The following is a 24,012-nucleotide window of genomic DNA, read 5'->3' on the forward strand; positions in this document are numbered from 1 at the left end:
AACATCTTTTTTAGCGCTTGCGCATAAATGGGGACTTATTTCATCTAGTTCCTATGAATTAGCGCACTACACTTTTCCATCTCTCTGCGATGCGTAATATTTATTACAATCCTTTTGTGTCGATGTGTTCAGTGTGGCCTTTCATTTCTGAGGGGATAATAATTTTTTATTTATCTACCTGGCCTTTTTCAGAGTCTAGCGCATGCGCACTGGTGACTACCTGCATGAGAATATTTCAAATGGCAGCGTCTCTTGTTCTCATAGCAACTACTGTTTGTGCATTTATATATGGATAAGGGGTTTCTCTGTACAGCTGTCACTGATTTAGTATACTCTTTCATCTTTATTTTGGTGTGCGCAGTATTTAAGATATTATATCTTTAGTTCACTTGCAATTTCGGCCTATGCACGTAAAAGATTTCTTTATGATAACTTATTGTGCATTCCCTATATATTGCTGATGCAGGTTTATCTATTATATTAACATTTTCTTTTGCTTGGGAGACAATAGGCAACATTGCTTATACTCTCCTTTGACTCTAGTATATGCGCGGCAATGATTATTTGATCCGGATCACTCTAAGTACTGGTGTCTCTGGTAACTATGACATCCATTCTCCTCCTGACTTCTTGCTCATGTGTGGTAGCGACCCTCCGATATGGATCATTCTAAGCACTAGCGTCTCTGGTAACTGTGACAACCATTCCCCTTGCGTCTGCGTAGGGGTGATTTGGCCTTCTTACGTATCTCTTATGAATTGGCTTGTAGCTACCTGGAAGTATTCGTGTATCACGGACCATGCTTCATGTATCCCGTCTGACGGCGCGACCTGGTTCCTCTTTCTAATGGGGTGGATCAGGTAATTTACTGCAGCTGCAATTTATTTTACTTATTATGGCATATATTTATAGGACCTCTATTGGACACACTCTTCAGCCCCTGACGAAGCCACCTTGCGGTGGCGACACGCGTCGGGCACTCCACAAGCTCCCCCATGTAAGCGTACTTTATTAGGACGGTGCGGGCAGGATTCATATTTTCATTATTTAAAAACTTTTTTGAGTATTTTTGAATTTGTCTGTGGGCGATACTGGGTCTGATTCTTTTCTATCTTGGATCATTTCTTGCCTGTCCATGATATCGTTTGCACTGTCTTCTGTGATCTTTTGTTATGGCTGTAGCTCATTTGAACATGTGGTTTAATCTGTGTTGTAGGTAATTTTCATGGGCTTTTCAAGATATGTTTATATGTTTAGTGTGCTCTGTAGGCGTCATTACCTTTAAATATCCTTGATAGGTGTTGTGTCCATCCGCTTGAGTCTATTGTGACCTGTTCATTTTTCTGAGCAAACTGATTATATTGCAGCTATTATAGACAATAAGGTGGTGATATTAATACTATCTTGTTTCACATGTTTTCAGTGTATTTTTCTGATAAACACCATTATTGTCTGCCCTTTGCCATTTGACAGGGTTTGAATTGTGAAGCCATCTTTTTTCTTGCATGTGGTTTGTCTTGTTGGCTCTATTATGAGCCCTCTGTGTGTTTTTGTCCTTTCATTTTATATGACTTTTAAATGTTTTTAACACTAATTGGAGTTGTTTTTGTGTGTCCAATAAAATTTACAATATTTTCATACATTATGGTGATCCCTGCGTTTTCTTGATCAGTAGCTTTCGCTACTATTTCTCTAACATCCAAACAAGTTCAAGCTGCCCTGCAGTCCGAGGGTACAACAGTGTCAACCTGTACTATCCGTCGGCGTCTGAATGAAAAGGGACTGTATGGTAGGAGACCCAGGAAGACCCCACTTCTTACCCCGAGACATAAAAAAGCCAGGCTGGAGTTTGCCAAAACTTACCTGAAAAAGCCTAAAACATTTTGGAAGAATGTTCTCTGGTCAGTTGAGACAAAAGTAGAGCTTTTTGGGCAAAGGCATCAACATAGAGTTTACAGGAGAAAAAAGAGGCATTCAAAGAAAAGAACACGGTCCCTACAGTCAAACATGGCGGAGGTTCCCTGATGTTTTGGGGTTGCTTTGCTGCCTCTGGCACTGGACTTCTTGACCGTGTGCATGGCATTATGAAGTCTGAAGACTACCAAAAAATTTTGCAGCATAATGTAGGGTCCAGTGTGAGAAAGCTGGGTCTCCCTCAGAGGTCATGGGTCTTCCAGCAGGACAATGACCCAAAACACACTTCAAAAAGCACTAGAAAATGGTTTGAGAGAAAGCACTGGAGACTTCTAAGGTGGCCAGCAATGAGTCCAGACCTGAATCCCATAGAACACCTGTGAAGAGATCTAAAAATGGCAGTTTGGAGAAGGCACCCTTCAAATATCAGGGACCTGGAGCAGTTTGCCAAAGAAGAATGGTCTAAAATTCCAGCAGAGCATTGTAAGAAACTCATTGATGGTTACCGGAAGCGGTTGGTCGCAGTTATTTTGGCTAAAGGTTGTGCAACCAAGTATTAGGCTGAGGGTGCCAATACTTTTGTCTGGCCTATTTTTGTAGTTTTGTGTGAAATGATCAATGTTTTGCTTTTTGCTTCATTCTCTTTAGTGTTATTTCCTTTAAGACAAATTAAATGAAGATAATAATACCAAAGAATTTGTGATTGCAATCATTTTCAGGAAGAAACTGAGTATTATCTGACAGAATTACAGGGGTGTCAATACTTTTGGCCACAACTGTATATGCCACCCTGGGTAGAAAGCACACCGTAGAAGGCCATATGCCTAGGCTACTGGTAGCAAATTTGACCTAGCAAATATGTGAAATTGAGAATATTTCCTGTCACATTGCAGTGGAAGATGTGATGAGACGCTGGTGCAGCATCCGCGACCAATACAGGCGGGAACGTCAGCAGCGGGCCAGGAGTGGTGATGTGGGCCACACAAAGCGAAAATATATTTATTATGATCACCTCTCCTTCCTCGCTCCTATTCTGGATCTGAGACCGTAAGTAGATACCTCACACCACATTACACAGATACTTTACAGGGCCCAAAAAATTTATTTATTTTTGGCTCTGCTCTATTTCATAACAGAACTCAGTCCAACCTTATGGAGAGAGGAACTGGCTCAGATACCGAGCCCATCATAGTTCCTGGGTCTGTAGGGGATGAGGTGGCTGACCCATCTTCTCCCCCTCCAAGAAGCATGGGTGAAGATTCCTCTCAGGAAAACCCAGTGCCTGCACCACAAACACCACCACCAGGACCACATCCACAAGCAGGACCGTCTGCTGCTGCACCATCAGCCATACAGGAGGAGCAGGGCAACATCAGCAGCAGCCCAACTGCCCAGATCCAGGGCTCCCCACAGCCTGCTGGACCATCCCGGCGATGAAGAAGAAGTCGCCATATCCCTGCCCAATACCTGTACCAATGTTGACACAGGGGTACTAAACTATCTGGCTAGAGTCAATAATGATGATGGCGAGGAGGCATACTCATGCAGCCTGGCCCTTTATCTTCGTGCCCTTACCCGTGAGGTCAGGCTACTATTCGAGGATGTTTTCAGCTCCTGCTTGATGCAAGCACACACCCCAATACCCCATATGAGTTATTTGAATATCTGGAGAGGTGGCAGCTTTCACCCAGAAATCTGATGTGCCTTAGACATCCCACACACATGCTTGCTCAAGCAGGCTCTGAGGATCCTCAAATATGTGGGCCTACATCTCACCCCCTTCCTCCCCCTACCCAACCTTTCCAATAGCAGCCACATATGTCTGGCTCTAGCCAACCTCACCAATATGGCCACTTGTTCCCACACAGTGTTGGAGGCTGGTCCCAACCTGGTTGGGGACGACATGGCTATATTGGTGGGTATGAGACACGGGCCTACCAGCCCCAACAAGAGGCCCCTCTCCAGTATCACTCTGGCCAGTACCAACAACAATCCTCGGAGGCAGTACACTACCCACATCATGGGCAACAGTATGCCCCCACACAGGGCGATGGCCAAGTTGGGCAAAGAAGCCAGCAGCAGACACAGGCTGGTCTTCCGCCTTCTCCTCCCCCGACCTACCAAAATTTATAATGTTGCCATTTTGGTATTGCCTAATGGTTTTGTGGTTGTTTTGTATGTCAGAAAATGTTATTTGTACCCAATTTTCACATCTGCACAAAGGCCAATTTGGCCCATTGCCACATTTATCATATGGCAATAATATATTTTTCTTAAAAAAAAAAATAAAAAAGGCAAAAGTAAACATTTGTCTACTACATTTTACGTCTCTGTCTCAATTCTAAAAAAAGGTGTCAGCATACTAACATACGCTTACCAATGCAATTAAACATTCATAGTGGGTCGCCCTCACACCCAGGGCAGCGGGATACTCGGTAACGGGCCGGTGTCAGGTGGAATGTGTCACAGCAGCAGTGACCTGGTCCGTGGCCCTGGGCGCCCAATATCAATGGCGGTGATGTTAATAGTGTAATAGTTTATTTAGATAGTTTGTGACGCCACCTGTGGTGTTTGGAAAGCGAGATGTTAAGCCATCGCTGCGTGCAGATCCACTTGGACTGATGCTGTGGTGCAGCAAAGATGGTGTAGCTCCCCACAGGTGGAGCTGTAGTCCCAGGGCAGTGTAGGTGCAATGGATGAGGAGAGGCGCAGAATGGTATACAGTAGATGCTGGTACCCAAGGTGTAGCGGTGCTGGAATAACTGGAGGACACCAGAGTATGCGGTTCCAAAGCTTTACTCACTGTTTGTAGTTCACACAACTGCCTGCCTCCGCACTGTGTTCTTCAGCTCAGGGCCCCAGCCAACCTCCAGGCAGGATAGGATTCTCTCCTCCACACTCCGCCAATATGTACCTTACTGAACGACTCTTCCAATGCGCCTTTAGGTGCGAAGCACTCCAGTACTTAGTTACCCTGGAATGCCTCTCTCTAGGTGTTCCTTGTCTCTACTTGTATGACAGACAGCTGTAGCCTGCTTCGGGGACTCCTCTCTGCATCCCAGCTCACCATCCAAGTGCTGTTGTGTCCCAAGTCTATGATGGGAGTAAGGCGTTAGTGGCTCACTACTCCTCCGGTGTCTGTTGCCGGACATAAAGATCCAATCAACTTCGGGGACCGGGCCCCGGCCTTTGCGCTCTGGACTGGAAGGGTTATCTCTCTTTCTCAACCTGCTTCCCACCGTCCTTCTATTCTCCTTCGTTCCGATCTGTTCCATCTCTCTTATGGAATCTGTAGTCTCCAGTCTACATCTTTTTCTCCTTCTTTTCCTTCCCGTGCCAGCTGGCTCAGATCACAGAGGCAGCTGCAGCACTCCTTCCTCCATCCCTTCTTCCAGGGATCCCCACTCCTCACCGAGTGGCTGTCCTCTCCTACTCCGCCTGCCCTCTTCTGCGGACTGACTTCTAATCCTACACCTTCCCTCTCTTTTATATCTAACTCCACCCGCCTCCCCAGCACCTCTCGTGTTACGAAGCCAGGGACCACAAAAGGCACCCTATGACCTTTCCAGCATAAAGTATGGATGGGTCCCTGCTGAACTATCCTGTGTGTGGGGTGCAGGTGATGGAATGTGGAAAGGAGTTCCCACCCTACCTGGATGGTGGGGCACCACACCTTAGGAGAAGGTGCAGTACCTCTGTGGCGACTGAAGCCTCAGGGGCGCCACAATAGAATCATAAGGGGTTTAAATATATATATTTAGACAGACATAAACCAAAAAATTATAACATAGACACAGCATGCTCTTGCCAAGAAGTTTCCCCCTCAGGTGACAAAGTAATTTGTGAAAATATCGCGCACTTTGAGCCCAGAGAGCGGTCCACGTTGAGGTTGATAGGTGGTCTCGCCCTACGCACATTGTCTGACCCACGCACAACACCAGCAGAAGAGGAACAATCATGTATCCTGGGGAAGTTATAAAGAACCACACAGGCTTTAACACATTCATTAACTTTTTGTTCACTCAGCTGAATGGCAGACTGGAGTACCCGCCATTTGGCACAAAGGATGCCAAAGGAACACTCCACCAGTCGCCGAGCACGTGATAGGCGCAAGTTAAAAATTCTGCGCCGGTGGTCCAGGTTGCGCCGGGGATATGGCCTCATGACATTGCGCGTTAACTGAAACTCCTCATCTGCCAAAAGGACATAAAGGACTGATTCTTGAGTGGAGCCGGGTAGCTGGCGTGGTGGTGGTAGATCCAACTGGTTGGTGCGTAGCTGCCGACCCATAATGGAAGTATTGAAGACTCGAGAGTCTTCCGTCCTTCCTTAGGCTCCAATGTCAACAATTATAAACTTGTATTGAGGGTCGGCCAGAGCGAACAATACAACAGAAAAGTATTGTTTATAATTGAAGAATTGGGAGCCAGAGTTCGGCGGCTACGCACCCGGATATGTTTGCCATCAAGGGCCCCAATACAATTAGGAAACTGGCATTCCTCCTCAAAGTCCCTTGATATCCTCAACCAGTCTTCCATCCTGGGCTTGGGCATGACGAGTTGATGTAGTCTTGACCATATTTCACTACATGTCGACCTGACTATGCCAGAAATGGTAGATCTTCCAATGAGAAACTCATGGTGGAGGGCGGCATAAGACAGGCCAGTGGACAAGAAGCTGAAGAACATCAGAAATGAAACATTTTAGAATGCACAAATTAACAAAAGACCAGATACATAAATACCAAACTTGTTAGTGATTCCGATCTACTAACGCACATATATTTGGTCGCACAATGACTAAGTGATATTCAGTACATATTACACATAACATTCTGGTCTGTAAGTGTAAACATATCTGGAATAAGATTAGGGCAATAAACTTAGTCCAAGAAGCAAAAAATACATACTTTGGGCAACACATCATGAACATAGAGAATGTGGTTGTGTAGTACATACCATAATGTGAGTAGAAGTCGCTCTTCTGCAGATATAGGTTTGCGCATCCTTGTGTCCTGAAAGGTTATCCCAGGGCGCACTGTCTCCAAGAGTAGATCAAATGTTGCAAGGCTCATGCGACAGTATTGGTAAAATTTTTCTGGATGCTCCCGCAGAGACGAATAGAGGCGGTGAAAATGACCTCTTGTGAGTCGTTGCACCAAAAGTGGATGGACCCAAATGCGTCTCCTCCTCCGCGGATCCGCTATCACTGGGTATGGTTGACCGAAGCGGCATGACAAAAGCCAGTTGAAGAGAATCTGCTCAGTTGTGTTGAAACTCAGACTGTCTGCCATGTTGCACATACAACACCAACACACCTAGTCAAGGCAAGGTCACAAATGGACAGAATGGAGGCAGCCACCTGTTCCTGAGCCAATAAATAGGGTGCAGGCTAATGATTTGAATAGTTATCAGGCCTCAAAACCATTAAATGTCCATTTTGCAAGCCTGCGAGAAAATCTTGTCATACGGATTCCATACAGATGCTGACATGCGCAAAATACGCGACCTCACCTTGCTTACGGATGACATACGGAGCACTATTTAGGGGTCATTCATCCATATTACGCATGTAAAATATGGACCGTATTTTGCGTCGGTTAGTGTGACCCCGGCCTTATTCTGTCTTCTGCTTTACCATACACTAATAATGAAGAGTATGGATTGAAAGGACCTGGTACAAAAAAAAGGTCATTTTCATGTGACCCCTGCCATTTTTTCGCACTGCTATTTTTATTAAAATTTATAAAGGTTTACTATTAATCCTCTGATATGAGACTGTGTATACAAATTATGCAGTATGTGTGTTCGGGTTAAAATAGTTTTTTATGTAACCCATATAGACATTTTTTTTAATTGTTCACTATTTAATTTTATTAATGAGCTGAACAGAAGAGCTCAGCTATGGTGATGTGCCTGTGCAATAGGATCAAATGTTGGTGCAAGGATTTACTGTGAGGCAGTGACCGATGTCATATGTGAGGATCGCTATATGTCCCCCAGGATGTGCTCTGAAATGTGTTAGATCTGCTGGAGTGCCTTGTGATCATAGCAATGTGTCTGTGACTCGCAGGGCAGAATAAAAGTGAGTTTGAACCTGGTCAAGCTATTTGGACCAAGGAGTTTGTTTAGGAAAACCCGGTATGGGCTTTTATTTTTTAAAAGGACTGCAGGAAGGTAGTGGGGTCCGGTCCGTTTCCTCCAGACCAGGTCTTATGAGTGGCCTATGGCCACAGGTTGGAAAAGGAAAAAAAAACCTACAGGGAGGGTTGATTTGTTCAGTGTTGCTCTGGTGAGGAAAGTGAGCATGTGATCTGCAGAGCACATCCTGTGTGAGTTAACACAGGGCCAGCGGAGCCAAAGGGGCTGGCAACCCTCCCTGCGTACCCGGCAGTACGTCGCTCACGGCAACTCCCCTGGACTGGCGTTTTGTTTACCCGGCTGCGATCCGGAAGATACAGTGTGCTGTGCACTGAGTGAGTTTTGTTGGACATCAAATCCTTTTTGTTTTGAGCTTGCTTGGGTCACTGCCTCATAACTGCACAGCGTGGACACTGCTGCTTTACATCACGAAATAACAAAGGCCCTTTAAGGTCCCCCATTCAGATATTTCTATACATTTGACACCTTTTCTCAATATTATGTAGATGTAATTCTATTGGAAACAGACTGTAATCCTCGGTTATGGGGGAGACTGTGATGAAAGGGTTAATGCGATTTTATGAGCTCCTGAAGAACGGAACATTGTAACACATGCAGAGATTTTTGATACATTGCATTGTTTTTTTTTTATTTTTGCACAATTGTTGCCCTACACTAGACAGTTGTCATTTCGTATTACTTTATCATTATAGTGATTCATATGGAAGCAGCAGATCATCTTATAGAAATCTATTGTTGGGTGAAAACCCATAGATTTCTTTGTAATGCTTCCCCTACGGATTGTATATAGGCCTCTCATCAGCTGGTTTGTGCAGATTGTAGCATCCAGAGGGCTGGGATTTTCTGGAATAGTCCCAAATCTTCATTGTCCTTTCATTAGCAACCTGGAGCCTCTATCCCTCTCCGCTGTCCCCACAGCCCATCCTCTGCACAGGTCACAACCGGTCTGGCTTGCTTCCTTTATAAAAGAATGTAATGGATGCTACCACCAGCAGGTTGGATAGGGGACGGCGACTGTTATCTACATTGTTGGCTTTTTATACTGCGGATATTACCACTTCTAAACCAGCATTTCAAGTGTCACAGGCTGAGGAGGCTTTGATTGGCCGGCGTCTTTCTGATTCTTGCACCCCTCTGTCTAGTTTTGGAATGTTCCTTTTCTGCTACCCAGAGGAGAGATGCAGGGTGCAAGGATGCTCTGTTGTCAGTGAGTGGCAGGGTGTGTGTCCGGCTAGCTCCTACAACAGTCAAGGCAGGGGGGTCACTGACACCCAGGTAAGCAGGGCTCTGACAATTAGGAGGTGACGCTCCTTGCTAATGTGGATTCTTGTTTGTTACCCAACATGTCTGTTAGTAATGTGTTAAATAGCTTCAGTAAGGAAATGTCTGCCCGCCTCACAAAGCATCTCCATACACAATGCATACAAGCCCCCCGAAGTGCTAACATACTACTGGGGTGTGTCAGGCAATGCACGCTGCTAAAGTTTCACATTCTCCCTCCTTGTTGCTGCCATGGGCTGTTCTATATCAGGTTCCTAGCCCAATATAATGGTGGGGAAGGGGGGCACATTTAGAAAAAGTTATTTCCTAAAACCGCTCAGTTTTTACAAGGCATATATTAGACATAATTACATATATTTACAGCCATGCATAATGTCACGACACATGGGACAAAAAAAATCCCACAAGAAATGTATATGTGATTTTATCTTGTATGAGCTCGAGTAGAAGTTTTTCCACATCCTGTATAACTGGGGTACAACCTTGTAACTAAGCCATACCCCAAAAATGAAGACTGTCACCCATGAGGTTGCAGCCAAACATTGCATACACTTGTCATGCATGCTCCATTTTCTGCTCTATAATTGTCTCTATTGAGTATTCTATGTCTTTATGTATATCTGTATATAGACTGTGCGTATGTATGTATGGGTAATATATATTAATGTCTGTACACATATCATGGCATTTTAACTCCGTGCACAGAAGGGCGTTTCCTTTGCCACAACTATACTGTGACATACAGTATGTCTTCCATTGCATCCAATAAAGTGGTGCATGGCACCCTTTCATTCATAGTGTTGTACTGAAACTTGCTGTTGGATTTAGTTTTCAGAGTAGCTGAAGGAAAGGCGAATCAATTTATAGCAGGCAAAATGACGCGTAGCTGGCATATGGTATGCGCAGAACATTTAGCCCGGGCATGCTGTGAGAATGACCGAAAGGGGTTGTCTAGGTTTGGGACAAAAGTCTGTAGTCGATCCATGCAGGCATGGGAGAAAAGTCTCATTGCTCGCCCGCTATCACGATTTACCATGCTAGTCGGCAATCATGTGACCGCATCAAATGAGAAAAGCTCAACAAGTCTGTTTGGCACGTGACTGTAATGCAAATCACATAAAGGCAGTCTCATGACCATCCAGCATGAGCAATACTAAGGAATGCACGATTCTGCACTCACACATAGTGACCTCAGACTTTTGTCCTAAGCTTTGACAACTCTTAAAGCTATAGCTCAATGTCTTTCCTCCTAAGCAGACTGACAGCGGCTTAGCGTTCCTCCCACTGCTCAGTACAAGCTGCAGCGTCAGGCCATATCGGCAGAGACTCATGATCTTTTCCTCTTTAGCTGGACTCATAAAATTACAGGATAATACAATTCTGACATGGATTTTCAAAGCAAGTACATCAGTCTCATCAATACTTTAGTGTATTGTGTATGGTAGCCTTAGGCCGGGATCACAGGCAGGCAAGCCAAGGTTCAAGGCAGGGTGCGTGCTTGGAGCCACGCCAGGGTTCAAGGCAGGGTGCGTGCTTGGTGACACACCAGGATCAGGTTCCCAGGACGGAGGCCTGCACATGCCAAGGGGCATGCCAGGGTTCAAGACAGGGTGTGTGCTTGGAGCCACGCCAGGGTTCAAGGCAGGGTGCGTGCTTGGAGACACGCCAAGGCATAAGATACTAGACAGAGTCCTGCGCGTGCAAAGGGACACGCCAGGGTCAGGCGAGGCAGAGTCCTGCGCGTGCAGAGAGGCACGTCAGGGTTCCAGGACAGGGTTAGGGCCTGTGCGTGCAAGAGGGCATGACAGGGGACATGGCAAAGCCTGCGTGTACTTTTACAGAAGCACGGGGAGGTATGCCATGGGCAGGCGAGGGCCTACGCGTGCTTTAGAGAGCACGCAGAGCACAGTGCGGAAACAGCGTGAAGTGCAAGGGAGCACAGAGGGCACGGCTGGGGCACTGGCTAGCTGATCGGGCTGCGGCACTGACAGACGGGCAAGACTCCAGCAAACCCGACTGAGGCATGGCAGGCGACACAGCTGTCACTGACCGACGAGCACGGCTGAGGCACAAGCAGGCGGGCACAGCTGAGGCACAAACAGGAGGCTAGGAAGGCCAGGCGCATGCAGAGAGCATACAAAGCAGCAAGGGAAGACAAGACAAGAAACCAGGCAGGGCTTAAGCAGAGTACAGAACTAGGAACGGAAGCATTGGCAGAACACGGAACAGGAACAGAGCAAGAACAGAGCTAGCAGCGGAGCGTAGGCCGAAGCCCAGAGCCGCGCCAAGGGAGAGCCTTGGGACTAGCCTAGAAACGTGCAAGAGAGCACAATAGGAAAGAGTCTAGCAGCGGAGCTTAGGCCGAAGCCCAGAGCCGGGCCAAGGCAGAGCCTTGGGACTAGACATGGAAAAGAGCACAAACTGAAAGAGAGGAGGAATGGTGCATGTGCCAGGGAGCATTACAGAGCACCATAGCAGAGAGAGCGAGGCAGAGCAAGCAAAGACAGAGACCATAGGGAGGAACAAGGCAGAGCATAGCGAAGGCAAGACATGGCAAAAACAGGCAAGGGAGAGAATAACAGAAGGACTACAAGTCCAAGCAGGACAAGGACAAACATGGCACAATGGACAAACATAAGACAAGGCACGGGACAAGAGATGGAGTACGAGCACGGAGCGTGTGCAGAGACGCACGACAGAGCAGAGGGCAAGGGCACAGAATAGAGGGCGCAACCCCACAGACCAAACAGCCATGCAGAGAAGCAACACAATACTCAGACCCTGAGAAAATGGAGAAAAAGCTACTGACCAAAATGCAGGGATCACTGCAAAATTACAAATTTTATTGGTAACAAAAAGACAACATCCATGTAAAAACATTTAAAAAGTCATACAATGACATGAAACTATCACAAAGGCTTATAATAAAGCCCAAAGAGCTCCCTCCAGTAAATGGACATATATAAAAAAGGCTCTAGAATATATCACATACAATAGCATACCTGCAATGAAGAAATGTTCAGAGATGTAACACTAAACATAATGATCCATTGAATAATCCATCCAAATAGACTATAGTACAATAATGAATGCAAGTGATAACAAATGTAATCAACTGAGCCATGAAAATAAACACCATGGGGTACTAAGCATAGATGAAAAGTATAGCAATCATGGTGTAGCCAAGAGGCTAAAATGACCAAGATTAAATCCTGCCTGCATAGTCCCTATATAATGCCACTTACAAGGGGGAGCTTGTGGAGTGCCCTACGCATGTCGCACACCAAAAGGTGGCTTCATCAGGGGCCCCTGATGAAGCCACCTTTTTCTCCATTTTCTCAGTTTGTGTTTATACTGACTGCTGGTTGATCCGCATATCTTATTCAGTAGTGCCCTCCTGAGTTTTTACATATATACAATACTCAGACCCTGAGCATAGGAAGGGGCGGTCTAATATAGGGCATAGCACCTCCTCTTCCGGGTCAGGACCAGGGGAGAACTTCCTAGTTCAGATGCTCCAGGATCACAGAGCGCAGTCACATGATCAGGGTTTCAGACATGACGAGATGATTGCAGAACCAGACAGTGCAGGATCCTAGGAAAGACACATGATCAGGGATTCTAGACATGACGAGAAGATCACAGAAAGCAAAGCAGAAATGCAGGCATCTTGCAGCTCAGCAGACATGAGGTGAGTGTGCACACTGCTCTAGGGAACAAGCAGGATAGCAGACATGAGATGCGCGTGCACACCGCTCCAGGGTCATGAGGCAAAACAGACATGGCGAGCATGACAGCATGAATAAGAAAAGTAACTAGATCAGCATAAATTAAAAAAAGTTGTAAAATGAATAAAGAAATAGACATGCACCAAAATGCACAATTTTTTGCACTATAAAGCTGACACAAAAAGCTTATTACAGTAAATCTCCCATAGGGTACAATAAAAAAAATCAATTTTTTAATTAATCAAATATTTTAATGCAGTTGGTGTCAAAGTAGGTTTGCATAAATCCTTATTTGTCTTTTAATCCCTCGCATACTCGATGGTGTTGATATCCGAGTTCTTTGAATGCCATATCATCACTTCCTGGACTCCTTGATCTTGTTTATGCTGAAGATAAGTTCTTAATAACTTTTTATGTGTGTTTGGGGTTGTTGTCTGGCTGCAAAATAAATTTGGATCCAACCATATGCCTGATCGTATTGCATGATGGATACATTTATCTGCTTGTATTCTCAGCCTTAAGGATACCATTAATCTTGACCCAATACCCAACTTTATTTACTGAAATTAAGCCTCAAACATGCAAGAAACCTTCACCATGCTGCAGTCATCATTGTACCATTCTCCAGGCCTTTGGTGACAAAAGATGCCTTCTGCTGCAGCAGAATATGTCAAAATTTTACTCATTAGTCCAGAGAAAATGCTGACATTTTTCTGCATCTTGTGTATAGTTGAGTCACTTGGCCAGACTTCTCCAAACAGTAAATGGGTTCCACTCGTTGCTGCCAGTTCTGAGCTAATGGCAATGCTTGACATGTTTCAATTTCGAAGGGAAGTAAGCATGATCTTCCTTTTATCTGCTGCACTAAGTTTTGTTGACGGACCATTACATCAACAATCCTTAAAGTAGCTCCTTTCTTGGTGCTTCAATGTTGAGAAATACAAGTGGATAGTTGTCCTGGAGGTGATATGATCACCATGGAGCTCTGATCTTAACATCATCATGATCTAGGCTGTCTGGGATTACATGAAGATACAAAATTATCACAAGCCTACATCTACAAAAGATCTGCGGTTACTTCTCCAAGATGTGCAAAACAACTTTTCTGACGAGTTTCTTCAAAAACTGTATGCAAGTGTAAAAATTATAATTGATGCAGTTTTGGAGATACTGTATATTGTGAGGTAGCGCTGTCATTCAAGGTTGGGGGACACTCGCTTGGCTGCCACACAATTAGATCCAGCTCGGGTTTTCATAAGCCATAGCCCATGAGGTTTATTTGTCATCATAAACCACAGCAATATAAACAGCATTACAGGATAGAGTCCATTATACAGGCTATCCATCCTCATCCTTATCTCACCCACATCAGGGTTCCCACATGGCTGTTTCTGCAGGCATCCACTCACTCCTCAGGGACTCCCAGAAGCTGGCTGCCATTACACACACAGCCGCTCCACAGGCTGTTAGTGAGGAGATCCTTCTCCTCACGGGACCTTCCAAACTGGACCAATCAGGTCCCAGCATTCAACCCAGGTGACCTACCCTGGCCACCATATATGGTCTGTAGCCACGCCCACCGGGTCACATGGCTATGACCTCATCATAGGTCCTTCACATAATCACATAGCATTTTACTATAGGCGTTATCAGACACACCCCTGGGTGGATTTGTAGGTAACCAGAACCCGCCCATCTCTCAAGTTACCTGAAGACTTCTCCCTTATACTTAGAAACAACACCTCAGCAATGATATTGCTGATCACACATATACAAGTCTCCATCTCAAAGCCACCCACTTTGAGATACATAACTATCCTTCAGGATTCTGCCACTCTTCCGTTCTCCTGGGACATCCACACAGCGCCCCCTAGTGGACACAGTGGTCACTACACCACATACCCCGCCCCTCTGTTCAAACTTGTGGGGTTGAACACACAATCTTACACTACAGGAACACACAATCTTACACCAGGATCTCGAGACCGGGCACTCATTACACCTTGCCCCATATGTCGAGAGAAACGTCTCCCACTGTCATCCGGCCTCATTTCTACGTTAGGCCTCCCCCGCCCCCAGCGGTCAAAATATCGGTCATTGTCTTTGACCCTCCAGTTGCAGTCTGTCTGCGTCATCATACACTGTTTAGTCACAACCCTCCTAGAGTGCGCTTCATCACCTGACCGTTCTCCCACTGACCGGCTCTCCCGGTTGGTCATCAGTCTTAATCGGTCCTACTGTCTGGCCTGAATCTGACCCATTCAGCATCTCACAGGAACTGCGGTCTCTCAGCCTCGCGCGAGCCGTCGAACTGCCCCTTGCTGACATTCTTCGGCCACCGGCCATGTCACTACTTGGAGGAACCCTTCGGGTCCTTACATCTTGGGTTGGAGGCGGCTGCCAGCTGGTATTCTGTACTTTATTAGTTCGCTGACGGTCCAGCCTCAACTGCTCAATTTCTTGCAGGTACCCCACTCGATACTCCACGAGCATCCGAAAGTCTCTCAGGCTCTCCATGGAGCCAACCACCATGATGGGAATTCTACCCACTTCACTGGATACCTGGTCTTCATCATCAGGAGGGATCCTCACCCTCAACACACCAGAGATATTCACAAAGTCTTGCATTACCTTCCCGGATCTTCCAATGATTCTCCCAATTAGAGCTTTGGGTACCGGAACCACATCTTTCCGCAACCCCAGCCAATCCATAGCCTCCCTGGCTAACTCCAGGCGTCGAGCAGCTTTCACATTACTCTGCCTGACTAACTGTTTGACGTGGAGACACTGCAAATGCATCTCTTTCAGGACAGCTACCCGGTTCGCTGTATCTTCTCTGGCGGATATTATCACTAACTGCCGAGTCTCAGGTGCCCAGTGCACCTCACACGCCTTGACCGCCTCTTTGAAAGCCTCATGTACACCTTCCTCCGCACAGGCGTCTTGCATGTCTTCTGGAACATCAATCACAGTCTTGAAGGACGTGGTCTTGCTCTCTTCAAGGCTAGGAGGCTCTGGCCTTACCATGGACACTTCCCTCACTACAGTTGACCTGACCGGGTGACTGTCTTCTTCAGTTCTTAACTCATCAACTTCACACGGTTGGATCACTTCATGACCCTTGGCCACTATGGCTACTGGCAGTTCTGTCTTACTATCACTCACGCTCACCCGCGGTAAGTCTTTGTCCAATTTCTCCAACAGAAGACTGTTAACTACTCCTGAGTTCCTCCATCTCTTCCTTGAGGTTCTTGCTCACACTTTACCAGGTGGACAGGTGACCTCTGAGCTCCAAGATCTTTCTTGAGCTCCTCGACCCTGTGCTCAGCCGTTTGTCTCAGGACTCTTTCTCGTTTGACACATTCATCCACCTCCTCTCTGAGGGCCTTATTCAGTCCTTGCCACGTTACCATGTGGCCTTTGAGCTCAGAGACTTCTTTCTCTAGCCCTTCTATTCTGTGCTCCCTTTCTTTCTCAGAGCCACAGTCACCAACCTTAGATTAAGTCATCCCTCCAGTTACTCACTAACCGTGTGACTACTTCCGCCGTCTTATCCACCAGGTCAGCGTCAGTTTTGTCACGAGTTTCAGTCAGCACAGCACTAGATTCTGTCCTAGTGGTGGCTACTGGCAACAACACGTCAGTCACACCACATCGTACGGTGAACCCCCAAGACACTCTATCAGTGTGTCAGCTCCACTCTTTTTGTTTACCACACCATTCTCATTCACACTGTGGTACCCTTCAGGTGATGTCAGGTCAGTAAATTCATCTGACGCAATTCTTTCTCTGGTCGCCCCTACGTCTGGCCTGTCCACGTTAGGAGGCGTCAGCGTCTTCTTATTGGGTAGTCCAACAGTCGGAATGTCTCCATCCTCGTACCATAGGTCATCCAACATGACAAAATCCCGGCCCCCCTCCAAGGTATACACTAAGTCTGGTGGTATCCCGCCACCTTGGCACTCACTGCCTCCGGGCCCCTCAAACACCACTCTGTCTAGCACATAGTTCACCGTGACCCCATGTTTACAGCGAACCAGGGCCATTTCTCAGTCAGACAGAAAGTGAGAGAAGTTCCTACCAGAGTCACCTGACTCTTGGAGTCCAACCGTCCCGAGATTCCTTCCCGGTGCAGCATCACAGTACACACTTGCGGTCCATCATGCTCCGGAAAGTATAACCCACATTCTGTAAACGACATACACGCACACTGTGGTTTCCCAGACATACCCACTGAGCCAACCAGTGCTGCCATTTCTTCACACTCGGCCCCTTTCTGGGTCACCGCCCCCTTTTGGGACTCCACCCCTTTTTGGGCTACTACCCCCGATTTGGGTCACCGCCCCCTGTCCGTTATACTAGTCTTCTCAGACCACAGTTCACACCACACAGTTTTATGTCTCTCACGATACCAGACAAGTCCTTGCTGGCACCACCTATGTCTCTTACGATACCACACAAGTCCTTGCTGGCACCACCACAGCTCCTGCTGTCACCGATCACCGGTACCACCGGCTGCTGTTCACACACACACAGCGGCTGGAGTCACTGCAGCTCCTGCTGCGCTGTCTTCGTGGACCTGCCGATCCACTGGAAGCCGCTTGTCACCTTCGTGACCCCACTGAGCCACATCAAGCCGCTTGTCACCTTCGTGACCCCACTGAGCCACATCAAGCCGCTTGTCACCTTCGTGCCCCCCCTGAGCCACATCAAGCCGCTTGTCACCTTCTTGACTCCCACTGAGCCACTGCAGGCTGAGTCGAGAAAAAAGAAAAAAACACCACAAAGAAACTCACGTGTCCTGACTGTGTGCTATCCAGGACGCTCCTGTCTCCACCTGAGACCATCCCACACACAGGGCGCACCGGGTGCAATTCAGAGAGCGACCCTCCTCCCAGGGTCTCCCCACACACCGGCCTCACCAGGTCCAGGGGCTCGGCGGGTGCTCTTCAGGACATCTGTCTCCCCTGAGACTGCCCAACACTCGCGCCTCACCAGGTCCAAGGTCACACCACGTGCTCCTGGGATCCGACTCCTCTCCCAGGGCTGACCCTCCAGGACCTTTCCTCACTGAACCCTCCAGGTACACTGTCTTCCTCACTGACCCAGGTTAGTACCACACGAACACCTGTCCGATACCTGTGTCGGCCACACGGGTCACCGTTTTGCTCATTGACCCAGGTCAGTACCACATGAACACCAGTCCGTTTCTCCTGTGTTGCCCACACAGGTCCTCAGGTACCTCTTCTCTGCAGAGGCACCCTAGCAATCACCAGTCTCTTTCTCCTAGGGAAGCTGCCGCACTGGGCTCACCGATCTGGACAGCGCCTTACTCACTAGGCCGCCCCACGGTTTTCCATAACCACAGCTGGACAGTGGCTTCCCCACTTGCAGGTCGTCACAGTCTCTGCTCACACACGTGGCCGGTCAGCAGCACATCACACTGCTTCCACAACCGTCAGCTCTCCTGGCTCAGCGTTGCTCATTGCCACCGAATTGTGCAGTCCTTATCCGTTGCTCCCAGCTACAAGGCTACACCACTGCCCATAGCCTTCTCCTTCAGGATTCTGCCACTCATCCGTTCTCCTGGGACATCCACACAGCGCCCCCTAGTGGACACAGTGGTCATTACAGCACAATATGTATTATTTATTTTACTCATATAGACACATGGGTCCTGATACATGGAAGTGTTTTTGAATTCTGGTGTAAAACACTGAAATAAGTCGCAATAATTTTGCTCAACTCGAGGGTGCACAAAATTTGAGACTTTGAGTTTTTACTCCAGTTTCACCCAGCTGAGGCATGACTCCACAGTTAATCTAAGGGTATGTGCACACGCTGCGGATTGGGGTGCGGATTTGGCCACGCGGATTTTGTAAAATCTGCAGGTCAAAAGACCTCTGGTTTTACCTGCGGATTGCTCTGCGGTTTTTCATCTCCACAATGGAGGAGATGGCAAACCGCAGTGGAATCTGCAGAAAGGATTGACATGTCAACTCTTTCTGTGGTTTCAAAACCGCAGGAAAACCACGCGGAAAAATCCGCACCGTCTGCACTGCGGTTTTTTATTCCCATAGGGAATAATGCTACTGTACACCACAGCAAAAACCACTCGGGAACCGCAGCGGCCGAATCCACTGCGGAACCGCAGCGTGTGCACACACCCTCATTCATGACAAGGAGCAAGATTTGTGGCGAGATTCGCAGAGGTGCATGACACTTTTCAGACATGCGAGATTCAGGCTTGTGATATCGATACAACAATACATACACACAACTGCTTTGAATGAACAATTTTTCATCAATCACAGCTCTGCATCACATTACTGTATATTATTATTATAATGCCATTTATTCCATGGCGCTTTACATGTGAGGAGGAGTATACATAATACATACAAGTACAGTAATCTTAAACAATACAAGTCACGACTGGTACAGGATGAGAGAGGACCCTGCCTACGAGGGCTCACAATTTACAACGGGATGGGTGAGGATACAGTAGGTGAGGGTAGAGCTGGTCATGCAGCGGTTTGGTGGATCGGTGGTTACTGCAAGTTGTAGGCTTGTCGGAAGAGGTAGGTCTTCAAGTTCTTTTTGAAGGTTTCCATGGTAGGCGAGAGTCTGATATGTTGTGGTAGAGAGTTCCAGAGTAGAGGGGATGCGCGGGAGAAATCTTGTATGCGATTGTGGGAAGAGGAAATAAGAGGGGAATACAGAAGGAGATCTTTTGAGGATCGGAGGTTTCATGCAGGTAAGTACCGGGAGACTAGGTCACAGATGTACGGAGGACTCAGGTTGTGGATGGCTTTGTATGTCATGGTTAGGGTTTTGAAATGGAGTCTTCGGGTAATGGGGAGCCAGTGCAGGGATTGACAGAGGGGAGAGGCCAGGGAATAGCGGGGTGACAGGTGGATTAGTCGGGCAGCAGAGTTAAGAATAGATTGGAGGGGTGCGAGAGTGTTAGAGGGGAGGCCACAGAGCAGGAGGTTGCCGTAGTCAAGGCGGGAGATGATGAGGGCATGGACTAGGGTTTTTGCAGATTCTTGGTTGAGTAATGTACGGATCCGTGAAATATTTTTGAGTTGAAGTCGGCAGGAAGCGGAAAGGGCTTGGATATGTGGTTTGAAAGAGAGATCAGTGTCAAGGATAACCCCGAGGCAGCGAGCTTGTGGGACTGGAGAGAGTAGGCAGCCGTTTTCTTTAATGGATAGGTCTGTTGGGGGGGGTCACGTAAGATGGGCGAAAGATGATTAATTCTGTTTTGTCCATATTAAGTTTTAGAAACCTAGCGGAGAAGAAGGATGAAATAGCAGGCAGACATTGAGGGATTCTGTTTAGTAGGGAGGTGATATCTGGTTCAGAAATGTAGATTTGTGTGTCATCAGCATAGAGATGATACTGAAAGCCATGAGATTCTATGAGCTGTCTGAGGCCGAAGGTGTAAACGGAGAAGAGCAGGGGCCCTAGGACGGAACCTTGCGGGACTCCGATGCTATGAGCTGTCTGAGGCCGAAGGTGTAAACGGAGAAGAGCAGGGGCCCTAGGACGGAACCTTGCGGGACTCCGACGGATAGGGGGCGCGCGGTGAGGAGGTGGTGTGCGAATGGGAGACGCTGAATGTCCGGTCTGCTAGGTATGACGCAATCCAAGATAGGGCCAAGTCTGTTATACCAAGAGATGAGAGGGCCAGTAGTAATAGGGAATGGTCCACTGTGTCAAAAGCAGAGGACAGGTCCAGGAGGAGGAGGACAGAGTAGTGTTGCTTGGCCTTGGCGGCTAGTAGCTCATTGGTGACCTTAGGGCAGTTTCAGTGGAGTGGTGTGGCCGGAAGCCAGATTGCAAGTGGTCAAGGAGGGAGCAAGAAGAGAGGTGGGAGGATAGTTCAAGATGGATGTGGTGTTCCAGTAGTTTTGAGGCATAGGGGAGAAGTGATATAGGGCGATAGCAAGATACAGAGTATGGGTCAAGAGAGGGCTTTTTGAGGATAGGTGTGATTGAGGCATGTTTAAAGCTTGAGGGGAAAACACCAGTTGTTAGTGATAGGTTGAAGATATGGGTTAGGGTTGGGATGAAGACTGTGGTGAGGATTGGGATGAAGTGGGATGGGATCGGGTCAAGTGCACAGGTAGCGAGATGTGATCTTGAGAGTAGAGTGGAGAGTCTATCTTCTGTAATGGTGGAGAAGTTGTTATACTACTCTTGCATGTTTTAGCAAAAACCTAGTGACAAATTCTATTTAAATGGCTTGTCACCTACTTTACCAGTAAGGCTCAATGTCTCCAGGTTGGTTTAAAAAAAAAAAAACAAAAAAACCCTATGCTCATCTCCTGGACTGGTGCGGTTTCTCTACACTCGCTACTGGATTTAAGCAACTGTTCAATGTAATAATCATTGGACTCTGATCGGCACCAGCCTTCTAATTTCGTCTGAATACAATGCAGCCAATCAGCAGTGATCGTTTGGTGCCCCCATTCATTCCCCCACCAGATATTGATGCCAGCAGACCAAAGGAGGATAGCCAATTACAGCCTCAGGATAGTTAGTAAGTATATAGGTCTGTATCTTGGAGTTCATCAACACTACTTGGACAACTCCTTCTCATACTCCACGCTTGGCCCCAATTAAAAAAAAACAAAAAAAACCTATACTCACTGCGGTGTTCACGCAATGTCAGCACTCACTCTCCCTGTCGATCTCGTGCGGTTGTTGTGACACATGACCCGGCACCCAATTAGCACTGGTGTCACTGTTCCTGCCTTCACACAAATTGAACATGAAGAGGAATTCCCAGGCTGCAACTTGTTACAGTACTGCAGCAGAGGACTAGGCTAGGAGGGTCGAAAACTTACCCTGCACTGCGACTAGGCTGACACCCTACGATGGAGTGGGCGACCCATTCCTTGCGAATAGACCCACCGACGATCCTAGGTTAATCTCAAGTGAAGACTTATAGATAGGGGGATGGGGGTCCCTGAAAGATCTAAGGACTGGGTACAAAAAAAGGGGCACATCCTAATAGAAAACAAAGAGAAGGCTGCAGAAACAAACTGAAAACAGAAACTAAGACTAGCAGAACCAGAGGTCCCAGCACTGCACTATTTAAACACACAGATGGCAAAGCTAAGCTCCAAGCCAGAACTCAAGCGGATTAACACTGTTGTCCATTAAAGAATGGGAGACAGGTGCAGGTTAATAAAGGGTGATACAATCACCTCACCCAAGACAAACCCAGCACCAGGGGAAAAAGACCAGCAGCCAGAACACTACAAGAAAATGGTGGATAGTCACATACTGAACAGATTCTAACAGTACCTCCCCTTTAACGAGGATCCCCCCCATCCTCTAGGCTGGACCTTATTCGGAAATTTCCTGTGAAAAGACTTAATTAATCTTGAGACTGAGACGTCCACAGCTTTCACCCAGGAATTGTCCTCGGGACCGAAACCCCTCCAGGACACAAGATACTGTAAGCCTCCTCTGTGCCACCTAAAATCAAGAATGCGTGAAATCTCAAACTCAGCCTTCATCAATTGGAGGAGCAGACGGCATAGCCACCTTATCAGGCGTGTCAACTTTCTTCAGCAAAGATACATGAAAAACTGAATTAATTTTCCAGGACGAAGGAATGTCCAATCTGACTGCTGCCGAGTTGACAATCTGAACCCCTTTGAAGGGTCCTACAAACTTATGCCCCAACTTTTTAGAAGGGATCTTTAAACTCAGATTCCTAGAGGACAATCAAACCATGTCCCCAACAACAGACCTCTCCTCCCTTCTTCTCTTGTCAAAATATTTCTTAGACCTCCTATTAGCCTGATTCAGATTATGGCGCACACTGGTCTACACCCTTTCCAAATTTCCAGAAAAACTCTCCTCCTCAGGCCCCGCCGCTCCAATCCTAGAAAAAGGACCGAAAGATGGATGCTTCCCAGTACAACAAAATTAACACCCAGCCGCCGAAGACGTATTTATTATTGAGAGCAAACTCAGCTAATGGTAGATATTCTGACCACATCTCCTGATTGTCTGCTACAAAACATTTCATAAACTGCTCAATGTCCTGGTTCTTCTTCTCGGTCTGTCCATTGGACTCCATATGATGATCTGACGAAAATGACAAATGAACCTTAAGTCTGTCACAAAAGGCACGCCAAAATTGAGCCACAAACTGTGGTCCCCTATCGGACACAATGTCCGTGGGGACACCATGGAGTGACAATCTCTTTCACAAATGCCCTGGCAAGTGTCTTAGCGCAGGGTAATTTATTGAACGGGACCAGATGACACATCTTGCTAAACCGGTCCACTACAACCCAGATGAACGAAAAACCCTCAGAGACCGGCAGGTCGGTGATAAAATCCATTGCAAGATGCATCCATGGGGAACTAGGAACCTCTAACGGGCACAGCAACCCTGCCGCTGGAGCATGAGAAGCCTTAAACCTAGCGCACTCGGTACACTGACGCACTCACTTGACTATTTCTCTTAGCCACCCCGGCCACCAGAAACTCCGTCTGATCAACTTTCTAGTTTTGGCAATCCCTGGATGCCCCGCCAAACGAGACTCGTGACATTCACTGAAAAAAAGCTCTCCTCAGGGGTTTAGGCATGAATAATTTCCCATATGGAGTGTTAGTTGGTGCTGCATCCTGGGCTTTAAGAATGCTATTTTCCAACTCAGAACCTAATGCTGCCACCACCACCACTTTCTGCAGAATAGATTACTCCTTTTCAGTATTAACCGCTGGGGAGAAACTTCGAGACAAAAAATCAGCTTTAGCATTCTTTGTCCCAGGGATATATGTCACAGAGAAATGGAACTGGGCAAAAAACAATGCCCACCTAGCTTGACAAGCATTCAAACGTTCAGCAGCATCCAGATAGATCAGATTCTTATGATCAGTAATGACTTGTATAGGAT

The 24,012-nt window shown here is 47.0% G+C and overlaps 1 long non-coding RNA gene across 1 annotated transcript in view; it reads left to right on the forward strand.

Moving 5' to 3' along the window:
* The first annotated feature begins 8,181 nt into the window (after positions 1 to 8,181).
* LOC141077383 (uncharacterized) overlaps positions 8,182 to 24,012 on the forward strand; it is a 266,364-nt gene continuing 250,533 nt past the window's right edge. Inside the window, exon 1 of the long non-coding RNA XR_012227545.1 lies at positions 8,182 to 8,389. This is a non-coding gene — a long non-coding RNA (uncharacterized lncRNA). The remainder of the gene's footprint in view (positions 8,390 to 24,012) is intronic.

Source organism: Dendrobates tinctorius, unplaced genomic scaffold, assembly GCF_039654945.1.
Source record: "Dendrobates tinctorius isolate UK_male_01 unplaced genomic scaffold, ASM3965494v1 ptg000015l, whole genome shotgun sequence".
NCBI lineage: Eukaryota > Metazoa > Chordata > Amphibia > Anura > Dendrobatidae > Dendrobates > Dendrobates tinctorius.